This window comes from Musca autumnalis, unplaced genomic scaffold, assembly GCF_047663935.1.
Source record: "Musca autumnalis isolate F117 unplaced genomic scaffold, ASM4766393v1 scaffold_2, whole genome shotgun sequence".
In the NCBI taxonomy this organism is placed as follows: domain Eukaryota; kingdom Metazoa; phylum Arthropoda; class Insecta; order Diptera; family Muscidae; genus Musca; species Musca autumnalis.
The window spans coordinates 68,776,538-68,803,766 of record NW_027411755.1 but is presented as its reverse complement, the minus strand read 5'-3'; the positions used below and the strand labels follow the sequence as shown (position 1 = coordinate 68,803,766).

Here is a 27,229-nt window from a genome sequence, read left to right as displayed (position 1 = left end):
ATCCACGTTAACATACTACACCTAAGGTATTATCCACGTTCACATATTACGCCTAAGGTATTATCCACGTCCATTTAATAAGTCTAAAGTATTATACGTGTCCATATATTATGGTTAAGGTCCATATATTACTTCTGATTCAATATCCGCGTCCATTTAATGCGTCCAATGTATTATCCACGCCCATATATTACGCCTAAAGTATTATCCACGTCCATATATTACGTCTGCAGTATTATCCACATCCATATATTTCGTCTAAGGTATTATCCACGTCCATATATAATGTCTAAGGTGTTATTCGCGTCCATATATTACGTCTAAGGTGACGTGGACATCATTTATATCATTTATAGCATCAAGATATTATCCACGCCCCTATATTACATCTAAGATATTATCCACGTCAATAGATTACGCCTAAGGTATTATCCACGTCCATATATGTCGTCGTAAGTCTTATCCACGTCCATTTAGTTCATTTAAAGTATTATCCACGTTCATTTATCATGTCTAAGGCATTATCCACGTCCATATATCGCGTCTAAGATATTATCCACGTCCATTGATTACGCCTAAGGTATTATCCACGTCCATATATTACCCCGTAGGTCTTGTCCACGTCTATTTAGTACATTTAAAGTATTATCCACATCCATATATTACGTCGTAGGTATTATTCAACGTCCATATATTACGTCGTAGGTATTATTCAACGTCCATATATCATGCCCAAGGTATTATCCACGTCCATATATTACGTCTAAGATATTATCCACGTCCATAGATTACGCCTAAGGCATTATTCACGTCCATATATTACGTCGTAGATATTATCCACGTCCATTTATCATGTCTAAGGCATTATCCGCGTCCATATATGTATTACGTCTAAGATATTATCCACGTCCATAGATTACGCCTAAGGTATTATCCATATATTACGTCGTAGGTCTTGTCCACGTCCATTTAGTACATTTAAAGTAATATCCACATCCATATTATACGTGTCCATAAATTATGGTTAAGGTCCATATATTACTTCTGATTCATTATCCGCGTCCATTTAACGCGGCCAATGTATTATCCACGCCCATATATTACGCCTAAAGTATTATCCATGTCCATATATTACGTCTGTAGTATTATCCACGTCCATATATTTCGTCTAAGGTATTATCCACGTCCATATATAATGTCTAAGGTGTTATTCGCGCCCATATATTACGTCTAAGGTGACGTGGACATCATTTATATCATTTATAGCATCTAAGGTATTATCCACGCCCCTATATTACATCTAAGATATTATCCACGTCAATAGATTACGCCTAAGGTATTATCCATGTCCATATATGTCGTCGTAAGTCTTATCCACGTCCATTTAGTACATTTAAAGTATTATCCACGTCCATTTATCATGTCTAAGGCATTATCCACGTCCATATATTGCGTCTAAGATATTATCCACGTCCATAGATTACGCCTAAGGTATTATCCACGTCCATATATTACCTCGTAGGTCTTGTCCACGTCTATTTAGTACATTTAAAGTATTATCCACATCCATATATTACGTCGTAGGTATTATTCAACGTCCATACATCATGCCCAAGGTATTATCCACGTCCATATATTACGTCTAAGATATTATCCACGTCCATAGATTACGCCTAAGGCATTATTCACGTCCATATATTACGTCGTACATATTATCCACGTCCATTTATCAATTCTAAGGCATTATCCGCGTCCATATATTACGTCTAAGATATTATCCACGTCCATAGATTACGCCTAAGGTATTATCCACGTCCATATACATATTACGTCGTAGATCTTGTCCACGTCCATTTTGTACATTTTAAGTAATATCCACATCCATATATTACGTCACGTCCATATATCATGACCAAGGTATTATCCGCGTCCATATATTACGTATAAGGTATTATCCACGTCCATACATTACGTCTAGCATATTATCCACATCCCTATATTACGTCTTCTCTTCCAGCCGTGGAGGTACCACCACAATTTACAATGAGTGATATTGCAGAATTCATCCGAAACTGCTTAAGCAACTGGATGAAGCCGGGCTTGAGTATTTAATAATTGTCCTCTATCGTTAGCCACATTGTACCTGAAACGTAGGCAGGGTGGTCCCGCTATTAAAGCCAGGCAAGAATTCCAGCAGATGTGAATCGTACAGGCCGATCTCCCTCTTGTCGCCAGTAGCTAATATTCTTGAGACACTACTCCTCCCCCTGATGAGAAGCAGTTTCGCAGTTGCCCAACATCTGCATGGATTTCGGAAAATGCATATCTACACATATCAGTAGAGGACTGACGCGGAACAGGTCGTGCGACCGAACAGTCATGGTGCCACTTGACCTATCGAAGGCCATCAATACTGTCAACCATGCCAATCTCTTCGCGGATATACAGAAGACCACTCTCCAGCCATGTTTGAAACGTTAGATAATCAACTATCCACCCATATTGTCGTTCCGAAATTAGAAGTCTTAGACCAGTAGCGTTAAACAGGGTTCTTCAAGGAGTGATATCTCCGGAACTGTTTAACCTCTACATTCTAAACGTGCGACCGAACAGTGATGGTACCACTTGACATATCGAAGGCCTTAAATACTGGCAACATTCCAATCTATTCGCGGATATAGAGAAGACCACTCTGCAGTCGGGTCTGAAATGTTGAATAATCAACGATCCACCCATATTGCCGTTCAGAAGTAAGAAGTCTTTGACCAGTATAGTTAAACAGGGTTCTCCAAGGCGGAGTGATATCTCCGGAACTGTTTAACCTCTACATTCTAGACAGCATAGGGATCGTAATGTATGCGAATGAGACTAGGATCTTGGCGTCGGGCCCTATTGTCGATTACATATACGATACGTTAAATGTCTGCATAGCTGACTTAGTTCAGTTCTTCCGAGGAATATGAAAATACCCGCCGCTAAATCCACTGTCACAGTGTTCAACACTTGAACGGCTTAAATAAGATATTGGTCGGTGATGTCCTGTTTCCGACCACTAACTTCCCCAAAATGTTGGGTGCAACGTTCGATAGCATGCTTAAGTCGTTCGCGCAAGCCACAGCTGTTTGCAGAAGTAGGAACAAGGTTCTCAAGGCCCAGGCCGAGAGCACTCCTCTCACAAAGCAATAGGACAGTCTGTGTTAAGCTATGCAGCGCCGGAGTGGTATGAAAATGCTTGCGCTACACAGTGAAAGGATACTCAAACCTGAGAACTGCAACAGGGTGCCTCCTCATGTCTTCAGTGGACCATCTACATGAGAAGACAATGCTGCCAGCTGTCACGACAAGCCAGAGTAGTTTTTGCTCAACTGCGCACCCCTGACTCCAATTCGCTCTATAATTTGTGTCCTACTTTTTGTGGCCAAGTCCGAAAGGCGTATCTTAAGATTTGCAGAGAGCCATGCATTATTAAATGCTATGGGAGGTGAGTTTTTAAGCATCGCCGGAATGACACTATCAGGCCCATGCGATTTATAGGGATGGAATGTGTTTGTTATCGCCCATGAAACTCTTGAATTAATCACTAACCTTTCAACATAAACCTTCTCACCATAATGGCATCCTTGCAATCCGGAAAGTGGATTTTTAGTCAATAGGTCTAGAGTCTCATGAGCAGAGTTCGTCCACCACCGCTTCCCTTAACGATCGTTCCCAATAGGTTTGAGATCCCTTGAGATTACCTTACGAATCTTGGCGATGCATTAACTCCCTCTATTACCTCAGTGAAACTTATTCAGGAATTCCTTCTAGCTTTTCTGACCTGTGCAATCATGGAATTTTACCTCGGAATTTTCCATTCGGAAAATAATTTTAAAAATAAAAATTCTTTTAAAATAAATATTTTTAAAGATTGAAAACTACTAGAGTCACAAAATTATGGAATATTCTCTCCGAATCGAAAAAGCTATTCCCTTTTTGGACATAAATATGGATATAAAAAATTGTGAAATTGTGGAAAGGGAACAAATTCCGCACGGAATTTTTATTCATGATTACCCTGATTGAAAATATTTAGGATAATTGGGGGTTTCTTTTTGAGATATCAGTATTCACCCGATTTTCGTGTGAATAATAAGATTCTCAAATAATTTTAAATATGAAATTGAATATTAACACAAATCTCCTCATTTTGGACCTTGTAATCCAATAATGATTGCTGCTGCTGCCTAGCTGTGTCTTTCCAAACAAAGCTGCGGCGACGGCAACAGCAGCAACTTTTGTGAATAATATTATCATTTTGTTTCAAAATTAATTAATTTCAACACTCGCGTGACTTTTTTCTGCTGTTGTAGAGGGCAATCTTGTATTTAATTTTCTCTTAGTTGTGTTGTTTTGTTATTTTGTGCTGAACTTTATTTTGATTCAAGCGTTTTTGTGTTTTACTGGCTTATTTGTTTCTATTATGGCAAACAAACCAAGCCACGGCGGGGCAATGAACAGAAAAAATTATGCACACACCGAAAAAAAATCAAACCATTAGACGTGAAAAAGACGTTGAAAAAGAGATTTTGTGATTTAAATAATAATAGAAAAAATAGATGAAAAAACAACGAACGAACAAAACAAAATACAAGTCAAACAACAGACATCCATCCAAGTATTTATTCACATCCACCCACATTTATTTCATTTAAATGAGAAAAACAACTAGAGGCAACAACAACACCAAAACAATTTACTAATGTTATGGAATAAAGCTTTGATTATTTGGAATTGAATGAGCGGAGCAGAGACACAAGTAAGTAAAAATCCCACTTGGGCGCTTGAAAAAAATTTTTTTTTGTGAAAAAACGGCAACACGAGGCGCACACGGAACACAAACTAAAGACTCTATCGGATGGCCACAGGGCGGGCAGCTAACAACCACACGGGTAAGAGATGAAAATTGTTATAAAATTGAAAAATTCTGATTTAATTGAATACATCCTACTCAGAGGCCCATCAACATCATCATCAGAAGCAGGCAGCAGCAGCGGTGGCAGAAACATCATGAGATGTCATCACAGCAACCACCAACAACCATAATTTCAAACTTATTGTCTATCTTTCTCTCTTTCGCCCGGGGTGATTTATATGAAATGTGGACAATTTTGATTATTCAAATTGGGAGGCAGTAGGAATTGTTATGAACGGGGGGAGATATTGGAGATATTTAAGGATATAAATTCAAATCAAAGTGAATTCAAATTTCTTTAATGTGGACTTAATCTACAAATTAAAGTGTTGTCTTTTCCAATATCCATTTCAATATCTTTTCACAAAGAACCACAATAGTGGTGGGAGCTAACAACAATAAAGCAGTCTGGAAAAAATTTTTAAATTGTTGCCTTCGATGAAAATGGCTTGCTTTCTGGGATTTATCTGTCTGCAATAAAGAAATAAAAAATCTTGAAATGTATTCGATTTTTCCTGCTTTATCACTTAGCTCATCTTCGCTACCTGTCCGTTGCAGAATGTTTTTATGACCAAGCCGTGAGTATCACTAAATATGTTGCCATCTAAGGCTAAAAAATAAACTCTGTATACCTGATAATGATGCTGTATATCCAGTAGATTTTTCAGTACAGAATTTAATGCCGCCTGAGCGCTTTATATCGCTTCAGTAATGAGAACCGATACAGCCCGCAGTGCAGTATTTATCTTGGACAGATTCGAATTATTATCATATTAAGTTAAGATGGGACAGACTGCTGTCCTATAAAACCAGTGTTTTCATGCGGTCTGAGACGCCAGCTGTTGAATATATAATTCTTCCAAAAATATAGTACCGTAAATTACTGTCCTCTCTACGCCACAAATGAAACATTATGGACTAAGTAGGTAAGGAGGAAAAAATCTTAAAAAAACCTCCGATTATGGAAACGATATCCTCTAGCATCTCCAAATATGCTCCTACATTCAAGTAAAGATCCCAAAGTGAATAAAATCCTCCAAAATGTAAAACATACCCAAAGGGACAAGGGAGACTTTTGTCATATCAATGAGTGCACCCCAGATTCATATTTGCTCAATGATATGGGGACCACTTTTTATTGCCGAATCAACATCATGGACTAAGTAGATAAGGAGGACACTGGGCTTAACGTCAAAGAAAAAAATCTCAACTGTCTAAAACCTACCGATTATAGAAGCGATACCCTCTAGCACCTCCAAATATGGTCCTGCACTTAAGTAAAGATCCCAAAGTGGATCAAATCATCAAAAAGAGAATATTTGTGGTGCAAATGTCTAAAAATTTTCATACATATTTCCACATAAACATCCCCAAAGGCACAAGGGAGATTTGTTCTCATATCTATCAGTGCACCCCTGATTCATATTTGCTCAATGATATGGGGGCCACTTGTTTATTGCCGAGTCCGAACGACGTTTCTTAAGACACAACTTGTAGAGAAATTTAGGATGGCTAAAACACACAGGAAATGTTGCCTACATTACCCAGAATGGTATTTTTACCACCGCTGAAATATGTAATGTTGTCTGGCATGGGAAACGAACCCGGGCATTCAGGATGCAAGGCATGTGTGCTAACCAACAATTGTACCACGGATCAAAACGACTTCGATCCTAGGAATTGGAGGACAGGGTAAACAGTTACATAATCACACTATCGACCTTTCTGCAGCCTAGGAACTTAAAGTCAGCGAGTAATAGCAGAAATTAGAAAAATTCTAGCAGTATAATCTACGTATGTATGTATATAATCAATCGAAGACACTTCGTACCCAAGCATTTTAGCTAGACGTATATGGGTTCGGAATCAATCGATATTAAATAATCGGCCACCAACTAACAACTCAGTCGCACTTGTTTTTCTGGATTTGGAAGAGAAATTACAGGGGTTGCACCAGACTTGCCCCAGTGATGCATCGCCATTGTCGAAATATGAGTACCCACAACTAGAGCCACCGACACCCTACAATACAATTCCAAGGATGCGGTTTTTACGCTACTTTGCCCACAATGCGGTTGATATCTACATATTTGACCCGAAATCGCGTCTTTCTATCATGATGAGGCACTAAAACGATAGGGATATCTTTTTCACGCGAGGAATGTCCACCACTAAATCTACGGCCACTACATTCATCACATGAACCGCGGAAATGTGCACAGAGTTGAATGTCTTGGATGATGGTAACCGAATTCCGTCCACTAACTATTCCAAGAGACTAAGGGTTGCATTCTATAGTATTTTCAAATTGTACTGGAAAACGAATTTCCTGAGGAACGTGCTCAGGTTGGGTCTAAATCGATCGATTTACTAATTGATGAATCTTTTAGGACAACCATGTTCTAATATACCTATCGCCAAATTTTTAATTTTTACCCTCAATTCAATAAGCAATAACCGTTGAATCTTCTCATCTTCACCTTCAAACCTATCCAGGATCAACAAAATGGACCAAAGGTCTCCGAGTGAAGTAGTCACTGGATTATTAGATGGCTACACATTAGGCCGGGGCGATTTGTATGGAAGGAAAAAAGTGTTATCGGGCGCCTGGAGATTCTGATTTTTGGGATTGTACTGAGCAAAAAAATCAACTAGACCATATGTCTACGGTGAAAATCGAGCCCCCGGATTTTGACTTGAAGTTTTTTTCAAGTATTTTTGGATATTTTGATCCAACACAAAGACAACAATTGTAGCCAAGACAATAATAAAGAACTCTCTAGTACATCGCTAAAGCATTGGAACGCTCCTTCAGGTAGTTATGGCCTCGAGAATGTGCACATTTTTCGGAAAATATCGATAAACCAACAAAGTTGTAATCAGCTACTTGCTGTCATTTGATTGACCATTTTATTAGCTTTCTAATGATATACATATTCGGTTAATCGGTTACTTAAAACCGGTTCCAAAATCGGTTTTAATATCAGAATATCCGGTTCAAAAATTTAGATAACCGGATCTGTCCTCCAATAAAATTTGTTATTAACGTGTTCGTCATTACAAGAGCTATTTATGGTAAGTATTTCAGAAGCACCACAGACCAATAACGAATATACATAAAAACAAAACATAGTTTTCTGAACAAAACCCGGTAAAATGTCAAAAAGGACCATGAAAACGGGGAAATATCGATTGGTCATCAATGAGAACCGTACCTAAAATCATCTGAACAACATTTTTGTAGAATATTTGGATGCTGTAAAATCTCGCCTTATGGTACTTTTACTACTGTTCAAAAAATAAAGGACGAAAAGGACATGAAAAGAATTGAGTTAGAGGGATGAAATATTCTACAAAAAGATTCACCATTCGATTTGACTGAAGACATGTAATGTCAAAATGAAGCTACAATAACGCTTTAGAGACACATAAAGCTATTTTATCTCAAATTAAGGGGCCAAAATTAAACCATTAATATCTTCGGAAACTTGACCTATGGTGAAAATTTCCTTTTGGGATCTCAGTACACTCACCAAGGGCTTTCATCTCCAAAAGAAATTTTCCACCTACTCACTTTGAGTTCCATTTTGTAGCACAGTGTCGTTTATCGATATTTTCCGAAAAATGTGCACATTCTCGAGGCCATAACTACCTGAAGGAGCGTTCCAATGCTTTTGCGATGTACTAGAGAGTTCTTTATTATTGTCTTGGCTACAATTGTTGTCTTTGTGTTGGATCGAAAATCTCAGTGGTTTGGTTGTTATATGCCAAAATATCCAAAAATACTTGAAAAAAAAACTTCAAGTCAAAATCCGGGGGCTCGATTTTCACCGTAGACATATGGTCTAGTTGACTTTTTTGCTCAGTACAATCCCAAGAATCAGAAACTCCAGGCGCCCGCGATGGTGTTCAAATCGCCCCACTCTACTACACATCCTTAAACCTAACCTACCATATGATCAAGTCGCCCGTTCATGCCACAATTATCTGGGATAAGCTGAGATGTAGACCCTAGCCGACAACACTTGGGATAGAATAACATTCAAACCTGACAGAACGCCGTTAAGAAAAATGCCACGGTGTTCCTCCTCATGAAGATTTTTCGAGAACGTCAAGACAATGGCATGTTCCAGTTGCAGTACCATGAAAGTCATCCTAATCTAAATATGGTTCATAGAACCGCCCACCCGTGCATAATCTAGTAACAATCCATTGATGCATCTACACTCTTAGACCTGAAGATAGAGGCCAGATTCAGGTTAAGCAGAAAAAGATGCACAAACAATAACAAGTAAAAAGTGTTAAATTCGGCCGGGCCGAACATAAAATATTCTGAAGTAATACGGAATAATTATTTTTTTTTTCTTGCACACAATTTTAGGCGGAAATATTTTGTGACCACTGATACCTAAATAAGGTAAAACCAAAAAATCATAAAAAAATGCTTTCAATCGGTCGGGAACCTTATAAGGAGCTAAATTAAAGTGTGGACCTATGTTTTTGGTGGAGAAGTTTTGTGACCACTGGGAAACTCAAATGTCGGATTGCAAATATTTGGTTCAAAAATTGTAGCTAAGGTCCAAAAAACCGAAAATGGGGAGATACCGTTATATGGGGCTCTATCAACACACAGTTTTTCAAATTACAGATAGTTCGGTCAAAAATAACGAAAATGGGGAGGCACCATTATATGGGGGCTATAGGTTAAGTTAGGTTAAAGGACGCGTAACCGTCGACGTAATCGACGGTCACTCCACTCGGAGACCTTATGGTCCATTGTGTTCATCCTGGGGGGGGAGTTTGCTGAAAGGATTGCTGAAAGGAGAGAAATAGAGGATGATATTGTAGAAGAAAGGGAAATATTTAGGAGGATAGAATTGAAGTAGAAGTTGGGAAAGAAAAGCTTAATTGTTCATCGTGGTACTGCCAATTCTTCTTGCTGCAGCCATTTCAGACTCTTGGCAAAAAGAAGAAGACTTTTTGGTTCGGTTTAACAGAAGGATGAGAGAGACTGGATCGTGTGTTCACCCGTTATCCGTAGTTGTTTGCTCGTGAGCATTGGACAGCGGCACAGTAAATGTTCGATTGTCTCTAATTCCTCCTCATCCTCACAAAGTCTGCAGTAGTCGGCGCCTTCGGTTCTACTCCATTTATAAGACATTGCTCTGATATTGCAGTGACCTGTGATTAGACCAACTGTTAGTCTGAGTTCGATCTTTTGCAATGAAAGTAGAGATGATGTTCTGTGTTTGGAAAGGAGTGGCCAGATTGCTTTGGAAACCCTACAATCAGGTTAGTTTTGCCAAATCTGGCTAGCCTTATTCCGATAGCCCTGCTCTAACAGCCGCATGAAGTAGCACAAGGGTGGCTTGACTGAGTTTTCGATTGTGATATCTTGTGACTCTGATCCGCGGCGTGCCAATTCATCCGCCATTTCATTTCCTACAATTTTGCAGTGACCTGGGACCCAACACAGTGTTACTGCTGATTTTAGATCACTTAATACTTTTATACAGTCCAAAACAACTGCAGACTTGATGGAATAGGACATTAGTGATTTGAGGGCCGCCTGACTATCGGCGGTCCATCGATGTCCCCTTTAATGTTCTTAATTAGTTCTGCAGCTTTTTATATGGGGGTTATACCAAAACATGGACCTATGTTGACAGTTTTCGGTGGAGATATTTTGTGACCACTAGGAACGTCAAGTGTCAAATTACAGGTAGTTCGGTAAAAACATTTAGCTAAAATCGTCAAAATACCGAAAGTGGGAAGGTTACGTTATATGGGGGCTATATCAAAAAGTGGTCCGATATAGCCCATTTTCGAACTTGACCTGCCTATGGAAAAAGACACTGGAATGCAAAAAGATAGCTCTCTAGCTCAATTATTGCGAACGCTAGAGTGATTACAACAGACGGACATGGCTAGATAGAATTTTATCCTGATCAAAAATATGATTAGTTCGATGTGTTACAAACAGAAACGCAAACTTAATATACCCTACATACTATGGTGGAGGGAATAAAAACAACAATATGTGGTCTCAAAGCTTTATAATTGTTAGTGGGAATGACAGATTTTGCAGGTAGTGTGGACGCGCTATATGTGGATAGCTTTAGAGTCCTTCGCCATAAAATTTAAAATTGTTTAATACTGTAGATCTGTATTAAAAACTCATGGCAGGGTTGTTAAATTGTGTTGGGTGCCAAGACACTGCAATGTTGAGGGAGGAAGGAAGATTGTTGGTGAACTAGGAAGACGTTTTTCTCAGTCTTATGATCTGCAAATGAAGGACTGTGTCAAGTCACCGCACTGATTCTTTCTCGACAAACTCAACAAGTTCTACTTTGAGAAAACCGCAAGGATCTGACCGGAAGGACCTGGGAGTAAGGTATCGAAATAAATTTGGCAAGTAATCTTTTACTTAGATCATAATTGCTATAGCGTTAACTACTAGTCACTCCGGTGGAGGAGGTAAAATCAAACGGAAATGTTACATGAATCTGCAAGGTAATACTCAAACAACTGGATTAACAGAGTTACTCACAAAAGTCATTAATCTCTCCATAGCCGCCTCGTGACGTGCGGAAAGTGTGGAACAAGGGCGGTGCCGTCACTCAGTGGTAAATCACATGAATCAATTTCACTTTTGTGTCCAGCACCATAGTCCCTTTAGATGACACCAAGCAATTCAAAAACAATATAAACTTTAGACAAACTGGTGAAGAAGCCTTGAAGCATGGTTACTTGCTAAAGTATGCGGGTAGTACTTGGATAATCCGAAAAATCTGCGCTATAATCTGTGACAGATGACCCACAAGAGGTGTATATGTTCTATATACCTACTTAGTTATACGTATAACATGAGCTAAAAGTCATTTAACATCGAAACAGCTCAGGGTTCACATAGAAGAGAAAGACCAAAAGTTGTATGAAAACGGCAAGGAAAAGAGAACAACCCCAAACTTGATGTCAATGCAGTAGAGCTAAAGACTAATGTGCTTGAAAGTCTATTAAATTTGCCCCCTAAGTAGGGAAAAACTTTGTAGAAGTAGGGAATGGATAATATGAATAAGAATATGGAAACGTGGGTTAAAATTCTGAAAGAAAAATTTGGACAGATGAAAAATATTTACGCGGACACAATCATTTAGGGCCAAAGGCATTCTTTAAAATTTCCTTTACTGTTTTCTCACCCTTCGGAAAGCTTTTCCCCTTGATATAGAAAATTGAAATTAATTTTCAATATTTCTAAAAATATAAATTCTAAGCCATAAATATGTTAATAAACTTATTAAAATATTATTAACAAAATCAATGGGGGGTTGATTCGATTATTGTGTGTAAGTACTGCGCGTAACCTTTTGCAGTACAATTGGAATAAGCGGCGCTAATATAGTCCGTCCACCTATTTTGAATTATTAACAGAATGTGTAAAATATGTAAAAAAAAACTAAAAATACTTATGTTAAAATACATAATCAACCACCAATCTTCCCCTAACCATTCTACTACCCTCAAAGAAATTCCATATTGTAAGAAACAGAAAATGTTTTGTCGCGATAAAAATAGAAGCAGGTGGTAAAGGAACATAAAATATGTTGCTGTTGTTGATGATTGGTGGTGGTAGTAGATTCATTAGTGGTGTCTGTAACTTGGGTGGTGTGATTTTTCTTTAAATGTAGTGGGTTTTCAAGTGGAATATTTCAAAGGTATGCAAAGGCTTTATAGGGTTGATAACATTTTGAGCTAATTGTTCGTTCCAGGGAATAACATAGATTTTTACAACATTGCGACACGTGCTTTGTATTAAGTTTTACAATAAATATTATTTGAAAATTGAATAGTCGTTAATAGTTAAGACGGAAAGCTTTGTTTTGGGAATTAATGGGAAGGGGTGTTCGAAATAGATGGGTTGGGGTTTTGTGGTTATTTGAAGACTACAAAGAGTCGTCGTTGCGACTAATATTGCGAATATTGTGTTTTTGAGGACTGCATTTTTCTATGTGAATGATTTTATCTTGAATCAGTGAGGATATAACATTTTTAAAACTAAATGCCTATATAATTTATTTTCATGTTTTCTGACAAGAAGTGGGGGAGATTGTCTCGCGAGAGCGTGACATCGTTTGGGGTGATGACGGAAACCAGCATTGAAACACCTTGGACAGGTAAAAAGCTGCCACAGTTGCCCATTCTGGCGATCGCAGTTCGTCGATCTTGGTCGTTGACTCGTGCAGAGCTGTTGTTGTGCTATGCAATTCCCTGAAACTATGTTGGTGGGTGGCAAGGTGGAAGTGCTCTCTTTGGGATGGGAGCAACAAGGATTCTAAAACTTTTGCTACAGGAGAAGGAAGAGAATTCGGGAGGTATTGGTAGAGGATTTTTCGGGCTTCAGAATCCTCATAGCACTGGCTACCTTCCAGATGTCCGGTAACACCAACTGCATTATTGATAACTCTACATATCCGGTCAGTTAGCGCAAGCTTACTGCACCGATCTTCTGCAATATGAACATTGAGATGCCATATGGGCCGAAATAGAAGTTTTTTAGTTGGCTACCGTGGAAAACGTCATATTTTTAGACCTGGAAATGGAAGCAAAATTCAGCTTCAACCCTACGGCAGCACGGGTTCTTTGTACCGGATTGACCCGAAAACAAAAGCGTTTCAAGCGGCCGAACAACCACAACAATCACTTTCATTCATTCATTCATTCTTTGTTTTTTTTTTTTTTTTTTGGCTCGTCAAAATGTGCAAAATGATTATTGGACCCGAACATCTTCTTTTCCGATTAACTCCTTGAGGAGTTAACATTATGACCCTCAAATATTGGCGACATCGGTGCCGGACATAAAACCTAAACCAATTTTTCAAGACGTTTGATGTAGAACGTAAAGCAAAAAAGTTATGACCGATGCTATCCGGGGAACATTATGAAGCTAAATCTATCAGGCTCTACCTCCATTCATTAGAGTTAAACATTCCGCGGATGAACTACATTGAATGATTACAGCTTGAGAGACAGCAACATTAAGAGGAAATAATATTAAGCTGACCGTGGACTTATTAACCAGAACTATTCTATAAATTGACAGATAGCTTTTCGTTCCTGACACCATCCAATGGTCATGGCTGTGAAAGATTTCAATTACCACAGAGATACACCCTTAGCCTGTGTGAACTGAAACTTTCATCGATGGCCAGATGGAATACCGGCACCACAACCAAAATCCTTTTCCTCAAAAAAATTATTTCAAAATTTGTTTTCCGATAAAAATATTCATTTGGATTAAAGCTCAAAAGTGTTGCGAAGGAAGGTACCTGAAGGAATTGACCGACATAATCCATTTAGAATGTAGATCTTATTTTGAGATTCACTCCAATTTCATTTCAGTTGATCATCGTATAACTGGAGAATTTCCAAAGGATCCTCGAACAGACCTTTAACTGGACCTAAACGAAAATGTTAATGTTTTGTGAGGTAGGTTCCCAAGGAGTGGATCGATATGGCCCATTTTCGAACTTAAACCAAGTTTGGACAAAATATTAAGAGATCCAATGTTTGGATCAAATCGGCTGCTCCGTTTTGAACCATTTTAGGCGATATATTTGGACTTTTGTGTGGGATGTTCTCCAAGTATTCGGTTCGAAAGTTGTTGTGCCCACCAGCCGCTACAGTTTTCATGCCATTCCCTGGAAGTACGGACTTGCCACTGAAAAAAATTGTACCATCGTAAAAGGAACTCCAACAACATTTTGTTGCAAAAAGGAACTTAAATTTACCACAGATAGTGCTTTTCGTCCTAATTCCTACGACTTATAACACTTTCTGGGGAAATGTATACTACCCGAGATATGGGCCTCTGAAGTTCCGAAAAATCCCTTGTTTAATGACCGGCTACTTAGGGAAAAATTATAAATTAAAACCAATAAGGAAAGGGTCAAAGTCGGTCGGGGCCGCCTATATAATACCCTACACCAATGTGAATATGTAAAATATATATGGGAGCTAAATCCAAATCAGAACAGATTTCGATATAATTTTTCGCATTTATTTGTTGACCAAATTCCGTCACATAGTCCGTGTTTCGTGCATCAAATACCTCAAATCGGTCGATATACATATGGAAGCTATGTCCAAATCTGAACCGATTTCGATATGAAATTTTGGCGTGGGAGGTACCCGAAGGAGTGAACCGATAAAGTCCATATTCGAAACTGATCTAAGTCTGGTGAAAATATTACCATGTGCAACGTATGATCCAAATAAGATACTCGCATCGAGTGTACTGGGATATATACCGCATGTGTACTGGGATGCTGCATCTTACTCACCCCGTCTCCCGATTTTTTTAAGGACGCAACCTATTCACGTTGGAGAAATTTTGATTATATAGCGCGTTTCGTGCATCAATTACCTAAAATCGGCCGAGAGTATATATATGGGAGCTATATCCAAATTTGAACCGATTTCTATATAATTTGGCACACTTATTTCTAGGACAAATCCCCGCAAACATTACAAATTTTATTGTAATCGGACATATGTATATAGCGCGTTTGGTGCATCAAATATCTAAAATCAGCCGAGAATATATATGGAAGCTATATCCAAATTTGAACCGATTTCTATATAATTTGGCACACTTATTTCTAGACTAAATTCCGTCACATATATTTCATTGAAATCGGACATATATAGCGTGTTTCGTGCACCAAATGCCTTAAATCGGGCGAAGATATATACGGGGGCTATATTCAAATCTGAACCGATTTTTACCAAAATAAATTGCGTTCATCCTTTGGCCAAAAAAACTATATTCTCCAATTTTCATGCGAATCGGACAATAAATGCGACCTCTAGGTACTTTGTTTACAAAAATACACGGACAGACGGACATGCGTAAATCGACTCAGAAAGTGATCTTATGTACATCCCTAAAAGGAACTATGGGTCTATCTCGTTTCCTTTTGCATGTTACAAACTAATGCACAAAGACATAAAACCACAAGGTGGTGTTCCCTTTCCCGAGATTAGCACCTGTCCATAGGAGAAAGTCTTAAAATCCCGGACGAAGGCCAGCTATTAAGATAAACTTACGATTTGTTTAAAAAAAATCGAACTGTCGGTAAAGGAAATTTGTTCCTCCGTATGTTCTAATTATGCCAAACAACCATCTAATGTACAATCCCACTGCAGCAGTTTAATGAATTTTTATGTGTAGCAGGTTTTCAACCTTAAGTTAAAGTTAAGTTGGAGTGCTAGTCATGCCAATATCTGAGAATATCTTCTGATATATGTATATGTATTTAGACCCCGCAAATTCTTTGGCCGCCACTCCGAATCCACAATGAAATCAGTGTTCGTATAGTCGGGTTTTTAAACTCTACATAGGTAAAGTAAAGGCTTCATTTCTCAACCAAAAAACTGTCATATAAAAATGAAAAAAATCTAATTAAAAATACAAAATAAATTCTGATATAATATACCGCTGAATAAAATGGTTCTACTTCTTCTTCGAAGTTTTTTTAATTATGATATGATAATTTCTCCACCAACATCCACTAATTAAATACGATTTTCATCCTTAAGTTACATATGACTTTAAATATAACTTCTTATGCCTATATCGAAGATAATTCTTTCAAAGAGCTATGGATAAACTTTAGCACAAACGCCATAAATGTCATACAAAGCTGATGGTATATAGATCTAATGATGTTCGGCATTTCTTGGAAACAGATCACATAATTCTTAACCTAAAATATGTTATATTAATAAGACGTATACATTTGTTTATAATAAAATTTACCTTTTTGTATTTGCGAAGAAAATAATCCACAGAAACTAGTTTTCAGCTATTCAGGATACTTTGTATATGACAACAACAGCTGATCAAGACAACATTTCAAGCCCAAAAAAAATGTAATTATCCCATTGAAACACATTCACTTTTTTCCTTTTGAACAACAAGAAAAACTAACAACTACACTTCCACAAAACAGAAAAACATTACTGCATATAAAATAATAAATTATCCATGAAAATGTTGCAAAAATCAAGACCAAACAATCATTTATTTGGCAAAAAATCTTGCCAAGGTGGCTCTCAATAAGAAAAACTCCCTTGTTTGGTTGACAACAAGATTTGTTCTCAATGCAAAGAGGTGGCATCACTCACTCTCATTCTCAGTTCTCATAATTCGTTGATATTAAGAGGCAGAAATGTCAAGATAAAACAGAATGAAAAAACAACGAAGTTAAGATGTCAAAAGTAGCAACAGAGAGGCTTAAGGGTGAGAGAAAGGGAGAATGAGAGAAATCCAAACACTGGAACACAGCATAGAACAAAAATTATGAATGAAACAAACAAAAAACATAATATGTAGATGGGAGGGAGAAAGGCAAAATGTTAGAAAATTAATTCTAACAGGAAATTAATAATGGGTGAGTAAATCTTTAGAAAGGAACAAATAGCATAAATATTAAAAAAATTTGACCAGAAAAGCATTAAATTTTTCTGTATTTTAATCATTTTCCCATCAAACACAAAACCCACACTCTTTGCCATGTACGCGCTCTCTACCTATCTCTCGTATTCACAATATATTCCCCTCATAATTTTCTTCTTTAATATTTGGCCACTGATAAAAGTGAATTGTTTTAAGGTTTTATTAATGCACGACAACAACAACACATTTTTGCAATCTCTTTTTCTTTTTTACAATTATTTAACAAAAATTTCCTATATTTTGCACTATGTTTAGAGGGATTTTTTCTTACGTTTTGTAATACACTTTAATGACGTTTCTTATTTTTTTTTTTGCTTTATTTTTCCTTTTGTCGTTGTGTGTGGTTGAAATAATTTCTTATTTTTTCGATTCACACTTCTCTGCACAATCACTTATAAAAACGTTTAAAAAACAAAACATAAACCGAATATTTTGCTCACAAACACAAATATGCCATTTTGTCAAATTTTTTGTACATAATTTTTTTACCAGTTTCAACTTTTATTTTGTTGTATTTTCTTTATTTTCCGAATCGCTCGCGTATCTGCCGTACGAAAGATGTTCTCGCGTCAAATAAAAAATTTGGATTGAATTTGTTGGTCTCATTGACAGAGCGAGAGCTGGCATAAACACTGTTTTTGAAAAAAATGCTCTCTCTCACAATTAACAATGAGAGTATTCAGTTATATTTTCTCCTCTAATATTCCTTTTTAAATGTCATTCTCGTCGGATCTTTTTTACATGACATTCTGATTAATCGAATGTCAAGCAGTGTTGCCAGTATTTTGAAACAACAACTCCAATAAGAGAATGGAAATTCCGAAATGATGGAATCATGGCACAATAATACAGGTCAAGATCTATTAATAGATCTTGATACAGGTACAACGGCAAAAACAGCTGATTATCACATTAGTTGTCAAAATGCATTATTATGAATAAAATTACATACAAAAGGTAAACAAGCAGTTCACAGTAATAGCCCTGTTCCTTTACGTTCAAGAATCTTCAAGTTTTACAACTTTTTACTCGAAAAGCGTTCCTTTACTTCAGACACAATACAATTCATATGGGAGCAGTTTTCAACTTTTACTACTTTTGCCGGTTTTACCATTTTCAGAAGTAAAGGAACAGACCAAATGCGTTATTTTGACGTGTGACATGGTATAATAGCACGGTTACACTACAGCTTTTTGCCGGGTTAACCCACTTCATGAGGATTTATTTGCTTAATCTGGTCAAATCTGACCAGATTTGCCATGCAAAAATTAAATCCTCTCATGACTGGGTTTATTTTAAATCCGGCACAAATCCACCAAAAATACCGTGTTTTATTCGGTACTCTACTCAAAAAGTACCAAAAGTTGCAACTGTTTTTGCAACAGAGTTTAACTATGTTTACATTTACGAAATCCACTCGATTTCAAGTGTCAATTCCTTTGCGTATACGTCAAATGAAAACTCAACTGAAATCGATTCGATTTCATTTGACGTTTGAGCAATGGAATTGACAGTTGAAATCGAGTGGATTTCGTAAGTCCCAATTTACATTAGGCGAGTTTACTTGCGGCAATTGTCAGTTTGTAGGTAAGAGAGGGTGCTGAGAGGCAAAGGGTTACCATATGCCTCACCTCTCTCTCCTACAAAATGACAATTGCCGCAAGTAAACTCGCCTAATGTAAATTGGGACTAAATGTAAACATAGTATTTGTCGTGTTTTACACGTTTACGATTGGCCGCATGAGATTTTATGGAGTTAATAAATCTAAAGTTATTTGAAAATCATAAAATTATTATTTTTTTTTTTCATTAGACACTTTTTTAACAAAAAGTACGATACAAAAATGAATCCCTGTGTGTAAAATATACCAATATGAGCAAAGAGGGGACGATATCTCATACGAGAAATTGTAAAAGTGTAACACACGACTTTATTAGTTATTTTGTATGTATACGTAATCAAACATCAGCTGACAGATTATATCCTCGAAAAGCTAAGTGTAACCCATGGTACAAATACACAGGTAGCCGCATCGGCAATTGTTGGCAACATTAGATGTCAAAATTTGACATAAATTCAATGCAATTGACACATTACGTTACAATCAGCTGCCATGATAATGCTACCTGTATTATTGTACCATGGTGTAACCAAAAAGATTAACCCACTGGATCTATTAAACCCAGTGGGTTAACCTTCAATAGTGTAACCGGGGTATAATAAAGTAGAGGTAGGCCAGGTATGAAAATCGCTGAAAAATACAACCCTGTGGCCATGGCTTAAAACGTCAAATGGCGTGGAGCAATAATAAAGGTAGATGTAAATGCATAGTTAGTTCGTTTTACAAAAACATATGAAATTTAGAACTTTCCTGTTTATTTTAAAGTGGGCATACACTATAAAATATTGATGTCAATATTTATAGTAACATGTGTAATTTTTTCAAAATATGAGAATGTGTGTGTGATGCCCGTAATTTGTAGCCCTAGGTAACCGGGTAGGTAGTTACCTATTAGTTATCTTTACCTACGCGTTTCGTAATTTCTACGTGCCATTTTCCGAGGCGTGTACATTTTAAAACCACGTGGTAACATTGGTGGTTTTCATTAAAGCTGAAAACAGGTACAACGTTTGATTAAAGTTTTGCGTTGGGCGTCGAGAAAAAACAACAACAACAGTGCGACGACGATACCAAAGTCCAGCGTTTATCTGTTTGTCGGCATATATTTCAAATGAATTTGAATTTTTCGGCATCATGCCCAACAATGTAAAAACGGCCAAAACGACACAAAACTTTAAAGCTGAAAACAGATACAACGTTTGATTAAAGTTTTGCGTTGGGCGTAGAGAAAAAAACAACAACAACAGGGCGACGACGATACCAAAGTCCAGCGTTTATCTGTTTGCCGGCATATATTTCAAATGAATTTGAATTTTTCGGCATCATGCCCAACAGTGTAAAAACGGCCAAAACGACACAAAACTTTACCCAAACGTTGTATGTGTTTCCAGCTTAAGCTGTTGTACCTGTTTTCAGCTTAACCCAAACGTTGTATGTGTTTCCAGCTTAAAACCTTTACCTAATTAACTGCGTGTTGCGTGTGCGTTCAAAAATACAAAAACAAAATACATGTATTTGTTTGTGTTTTCAATTTGAAATACATGTATGGTAAAATGGGGCGGCTTCGCCACTGGGGCGCCTTCGCCAGTGCCGATTTTCTTGATAAATATAACTGCTAGAGAAATGCCGTTAAAGGGAAAACTGTGACTTTAACGAAGATCTTTCATCTCCCAATAATTGGCAATTCTATCAAATATATGATTGCTGATGCACGCGGTTTCATGTTTTTGTGGTATTGCGAAAAATATGCATGGTAGGTATATTTTGTGATATCTTGTATACCTTTTGTGATATCAAAATTATATTTTATACCGTTAATAGACAACTACTGAAGAATATAAATCCAAATAATTTGCATGATAAAAGTAATTACAAAAGTCAATATATTCATATTATGAACTATGTAGGGGGTGGGGCGGCTACGCCATGATAGGGGTGTTGTGGGTTAATGTGAGAAATATGTCAGGTTTAACTTAAATTGTTTATGCCATTGATATGCCACGCTATAATGTGAAGTTAAAATCAAATATTGTGCTAAACCTATCTAATTTGGCAAAGATTTCATTTTTATGCCTTAATTCAAGGTACCTACTTCAATTAACGGCTAAAATATGTTTCTTTTTGTAAATTTTAGAATAATTTTTGATTATTAAATAGAAAACATGTTCCTTTTATGTATAATGTTGATATTTGAGGAGGAAGTATGGTAAATTCCAGTTTTAGAGTTCGTTGATATATGTCCTATGTCGATGGCGAAGCTACCCCATGGGTGGGGAGGCTTCGCCACCTTTTAGACATTTTGTAAATTCTCAAAAATAATATTTTAAAAGCAAAATTATAATCATTTATATATCAAAACATATAGTCAAGATATGCTAATATTCTTACCAAAAATAATATTTGGAAAAACTTTAATGATGTCGATATGAGAACATTTTGAAAAAAACGTGGCGAAGGCGCCCCATGTTACCATATTTTGTTTTTATACCCTCAGCCTTTAGGCTAAGAAGGGTATATACACTTTGATACGATGAAAATGTGCCTCATCGAAATAATGGTTTTAGACCCCAAGTATGTTTGGACGAAATGTGTTTCAGACAATTTGGAGTCGATCTAGCCATGTCCGTCCGTCTGTCTGTCCGTCTGTCTGTCTGTCCTGCTGGCTGGAGCGCACGATAACTCCCGAACGGATGAACCGATTCGGTTCAAACTTTGGCTTTCGTAATATTTTGCCAAAACTTAGTTTAAGTTCGAAGATGAGCTACATCGGTCCACTCCTTCCGGTACCTCCCCCACAAAAGTTCGAAAATGTTCGGAAAGTTTGTGCGCACGATAACTGTTGAAGGGAGTGACCGATTTGGTCCATACTTTGTACAGCGTAAACTTTCTACCAGAGGAATATGAGGTTTTAATATGGTCTCAATAGGTCCACTCCTTCGGGTACCTCCCACACAAAATTTCGGAAAAGTTCAGTTTAGGGCCCTCTCTCGCATCGCTTTGATTTTTGTTTTAGCAACTTGTATTTACTGCCCTCCATACGACGGTACAAGTTTTATTAGGGGCAAGTCCATACTTCCTGAGAAAATAGCATGAAAGTTACAAAAACCCCTATGACACCGTGTGAGGTGGTTGGAGCGCAAGAGAACTCCCGAACGGATCTGCCGATTCGGTCCAAAATATGGCCTTAGTAATATTTTGTCCAAACATAGTTTAAGTTTGAAGATAAGCCATATCGGTCCACTCCTTCAGGTACCTCCCCCACAAAAGTTCAAAAATTTTCGGAAAAATTGTTCGTACGGTAACTCTTAAAGGGAGTGGCCGAATTGGTCCATACTTTACACATCCTAATATATCTACTAGATATAGATCAGGTTTAAACATGGACTATATTTGTCCACTCCATCCGGTACCTCCCACACAAAATTTCGGATAAGTTCATTTTAAGACCTGCTTTCGAATCACTTTGATTTTTGTTGAAGCAACTTGCATTCGCTGCCTCAATTACGATGGTAAACGTTTTTTCAAGGGCAAGTCCATACTTCTTGAGAAACCAGCCGAAGGGTGTAAAAAACCCCTATGGCACCATATGTAGTGGCTGGAGATCCACTTTCATAATGGTCAATGTAGATCCATTCCTTTTAGTATCTCCTCCGCAAAACATTTGATCTTTAATCCTAATCAACATTTTTGTCTGTTCAAATGCCCAACATTTTTAAAACCCCCTAAATACATACGTATTTTGGAAAAAAATTGTTTCAATATACACAGGCTGAGGGTATATCTCTGTCGGCAAAGCCGACTGATACTTTTTTACTTGTTGTATTTTTGAACGCACACGCAACACGCAGTTAATTAGGTAAAGGCTTAATGATTTCGGAAAAACATTGCCACATCCTTCCAAAATCCTTGGTGTTTGGATTGCAATTATGAAAATTTGCTTACACGGGGGATATCTATGAACTCATAAATAACTACGTGTAGAAATTACGGACATTAGTAATGTTGGCGATATTTCCTGGGTGTTTTAACCATGAAAAACGTCTCTACAAGAGGCAACTTAGGACACGCAACTTAGGTCACATATCAATAACTTCCCAGCAAAAAGTTTGCATCCGCGGATGTAGTTAAATCACTAGAACAATTGCCGCTGGAGTACATCCTTTCCTATGAATTCACCTATGGATTTTACAAGAGAGAGCGCAGTTAGGATGCACTCCATTTTGCTTCCACGGCACACAGCTAGGATGCAATCCTGCTACATCTTCGAATTGTCTTTGAATATCAGGTTCCTTTTTGGGAATACACCTAAAATAAATATATATACCATGCAATTTGGTATATTTGACAATTCTGAAAATTGCGAGTTTATTGAAGATCAATCGTCCAAAATTGTGCACGTGTAACTCACATATGCTTCGAAAATAGTTAATTGTGGAAATATATTGTGATATCTGAAATATATTTTATACCGGTAGAAATATCTAACAATGAATAAATATTCAAAAATTTTGCATGCAAACAAATTTATATATGTCAAAATTATTCATATTCAATTACACACCAAAGAAGATAGTATAAAGGCCTGCGTACATAAGCTGCTCTGCCTGATTGCCTTGCTTTGCTGCTTCAATAAAAAATAAAAGAACAAAGAAGGCCGACCCAATTTCCAACTGATGGCAACCCAGTTCGAAATTTCGTCTTTATTCTATTATTTTTATTACGTCAGAAATGAAGCAGCAAAGCAAGGCAATCAGGCAGAGCAGCTTATGTACGCAGGCCTTAAAGCCCTCGGCACATACGGTTCGTTTAGGCGCTCGGCACATACGGTGCGTTCTGCGTTGCGTTACAACAACCACATGAAAAATGTGTAAGTGAAGCCAAGTTTTTTGAAAAACAACAACATGGCTGACGCATTAAAGTTAAACATAAGCTGTGTTCCAGAACTAAAAAGTTTTTACAATTTTTACGACTTTTAAGGCCTGCGTACATAAGCTGCTCTGCCTGATTGCCTTGCTTTGCTGCTTCAATAAAAAATAAAAGAACAAAGAAGGCCGACCCAATTTCCAACTGATGGCAACCCAGTTCGATATTTCGTCTTTATTCTATTATTTTTATTACGTCAGAAATGAAGCAGGTAAGCAAGGCAATCAGGCAAGGCAGCTTATGTACGCAGGCCTTTACACATTTTACTCCAAAAATCGTTCCCGTACACAAAAAAGTTGTAAAATGTTCACTTCTCTTTAAACAAAAATGGCGCTGAATGACGCTCTCTTTAAAAACTTTTTACACGACAAATTTGGGCGAGTAAAAAAATAGTAACATGGTTGCCGGCGTCTGATTGGCTGATACGCCGACTTTGACATTTGTTCCAGTTTTTTTGACGTATTTTCCATTTTTCCGTTCCCGAACTATTTGAAAAAACTTGTGTGTGACAACAAATTTTTTGCAGTTCTCTCTTTTACGAGTTTTACTATCAAAAAGTACGGGAACGAAGCTATAATTTAACTGTTTTGGGACAACGCGTGTCACTAAACGGACCGTATGTGCCGATGGCTTTAGTGACACGTTGGGACACCCGTTGTCCCAAAAAAGTTAAATTATGTTTAACTTTAATGCGTCAGCCATATTGTTGTTTTTCAAAAAACTTGGCTTCACTTACACTTTTTTCATGTGGTTGTTGTAACGGAACGCACCGTATGTGCCGAGTGCTTAAGTCAGCTGTATAAAAATATATTTATTTTGTAACACGAGTTTGCTTCAAAATACGTGGAATCTGTAGGTATCGTAATATGGGGCTATACCAAATCAATTTTAGTAAGCTAAAGGCCTGCGTACATAAGCTGCCTTGCCTGATTGCCTTGCTTTCCTGCTTCATTTCTGACATAATCGGCCTGTTCCTTTACTTTAGAAAGTGGTAAAACCGGCAAAAGTAGGAAAAGTTGTAAACTGCTCTCATATGAATTGTATGGTGTCTGAAGTAAAGGAACGCTTTTCGAGTGAAAAGTGGTAAAACTTGAAGATTCTTGAACGTAAAGGAACAGGGCTAATAAAAATAAAAAAAATAAAGAAGGCGGAGCAAATTTCGAAGTGGGTTGCCCTTTTCTTTTTTATTCTTTTATCAGAAGCAAGCAAGGTAAGCAGTCAAGGCAGCTTATGTACTCACCCCTTAACTTCTGAGTTTTGGAAAAGTTTGAGAATTATTTTTTCAGATTTGTAATTTTAGTTGGAGCCGGCATGGGTTTTTGGAACTTCTGAACTATTATCTCAGGAAGTATGACTTACCCCGAAAAAGGGACCATGAAAAAACATTCTTAAAAAAAATAAATTAATAATCAAATAGATCCGATACGGGTCCTCAAACTGCACTTTTCCCAAATTTTGTGAGGGGGTACTCGAAGGACGGACCGATATGGTCGTATTTTGTTTGTATCCCTAAATCCTGAGGTATAAAATAGGTGGCGAGCCGACCCCATGCTGCAATATGTGTATAAAAACTCCAGTTTGACAACTGAACTGAAAATTTATGTGTCGTGATAGAGACATACTATGTAGCATGGGAGGAAATTGTGTTTCTCTACACAAAACCCATTATATATTAGGCAGTAGGCCCGTTATCTAGCAGACAAGTTATTGCAATTTGCATTAGGGGAATGGTTAGTAGTTATTATTCCATATGTAGCCTACTTTGCCGGTATATGCCCTCCAGAAATTTAAATACGGTCCAAAAATAAAATTTGTATATTTTTCATACAAAAGTAATGGTCTATGTCACCCGCTAAATAATATCAGATCATCATGCAAAATTAAAGACAGCTTCCCTTGCTTGCTTCTGATAAAAGAATAAAAAAGAAAAGGGCAACCCAGTACGAAATTTGCTCGGCCTTCTTTATTCTTTTATCTTTATTATGTCAAAAATGAACCAGGAAAGCAAGGCAATCAGGCAAGGCAGCTTATGTACGCAGGCCTTTACCTCGTGCAAAATTTCGTGACTATTGAGCTATAATTGCGACCTCTAGAGTGTTAATTACTACACTACAAACAAAAAACTGGATATATTAGGCTGTAGCTTTGTTATCTTATCACGTACATTAACGTAATCAACATCTGTGCAAAGGTCAAGAGATCGTCTTCCAAATATAACTCACGAGGGAAGAATGTGTCTTTCAGGAACAAAGATATAGCCGGCATTTTAAAATGTTTCACAATTTTCACACAAATGTTCTGGTCCATTTAACCCTCTAAATATCATCTAATCGGCATCTCCAATTGCAAGCTACTTCTTTGGTATATACTCTTACCATATTTTTTCGCGTTGATCGGACTATTATTGCAACCTACAGAGCCGCTACAAAATTGGATAAAAATTATATTTTTGGTCCATTTCTCCCGCTAAATATTTCATGATCATCTCCAACAAAAATAGGGATCTATTCTGGTCTGAACCCTTCCTCCATGCACAATTTCATAACGAGCGGTCCATAATTGCGGCCTGGAGTTTGATTACAATTTATAATGGACAGACGGACGGACGGACACACATCTCAAAATCGCTTTATCTCGTCGAGATATGAAGATTGGTATACCACATTGGGGGTCTACGACCGATATTTCGCGGTGTTACATGAATTTTTCCCAAAACAAACTTATAACTATTTTTAAAAACAGAACATTGTGTTTGTGGAGAAATAAAAAAGAATAAGTTTATTCATTTGAAGATTTCGGTTGCAGATTGAAGGCTGATTGAATGTTTTGCTACGCACTTTTTAAGTACTCACGTACAGAAGGAGTGCATCGGTTGAACAACCCAATATGATAGTGTATGGGCCACTTAAAAGTACCAAATGGAGTGAAAAATAAAAATCCAGAATATTATTGCTAGCACAGTTTATACAGTTGGCCATTCAGAGTTCTGTTAACAACATTTGACAACAAACATAATAGATTGTTCATTATTGTGATTTGATTTCCTTTGTATTTTATGTATTTGACAGCAAACTAAATAGTCAGGGCTAACTAGTTTGGGCTGAATGGCCAACTGTATAAACTGTGATTGCTAGATAAGTGTTGCAAAAATACCAAAAGTTGTACCAAAAACTTAAGACAAGGAAAACAAAAATGCCATTCTCTCTTATCTTCTAC

General features: G+C 37.3%; 1 protein-coding gene across 14 annotated transcripts in view; it reads right to left on the bottom strand.

Annotated features, from left to right (window-relative positions):
- LOC141394046 (uncharacterized) overlaps window positions 1-18,065 on the bottom strand; it is a 247,630-nt gene extending 229,565 nt beyond the window's left edge. For 5 of the 14 annotated variants that reach the window (XM_073967837.1, XM_073967841.1, XM_073967844.1 and 2 more), the window contains exon 1: window positions 17,740-18,053. The gene's annotated coding sequence lies outside the window, so the exon portion shown is untranslated. Of the gene's footprint in view, window positions 1-17,739 lie in introns of all 14 variants that reach the window. The other 9 variants (XM_073967836.1, XM_073967842.1, XM_073967847.1 and 6 more) reach the window with 6 other exon arrangements.
- Between the last annotated feature and the right edge of the window lie 9,164 nt (window positions 18,066-27,229).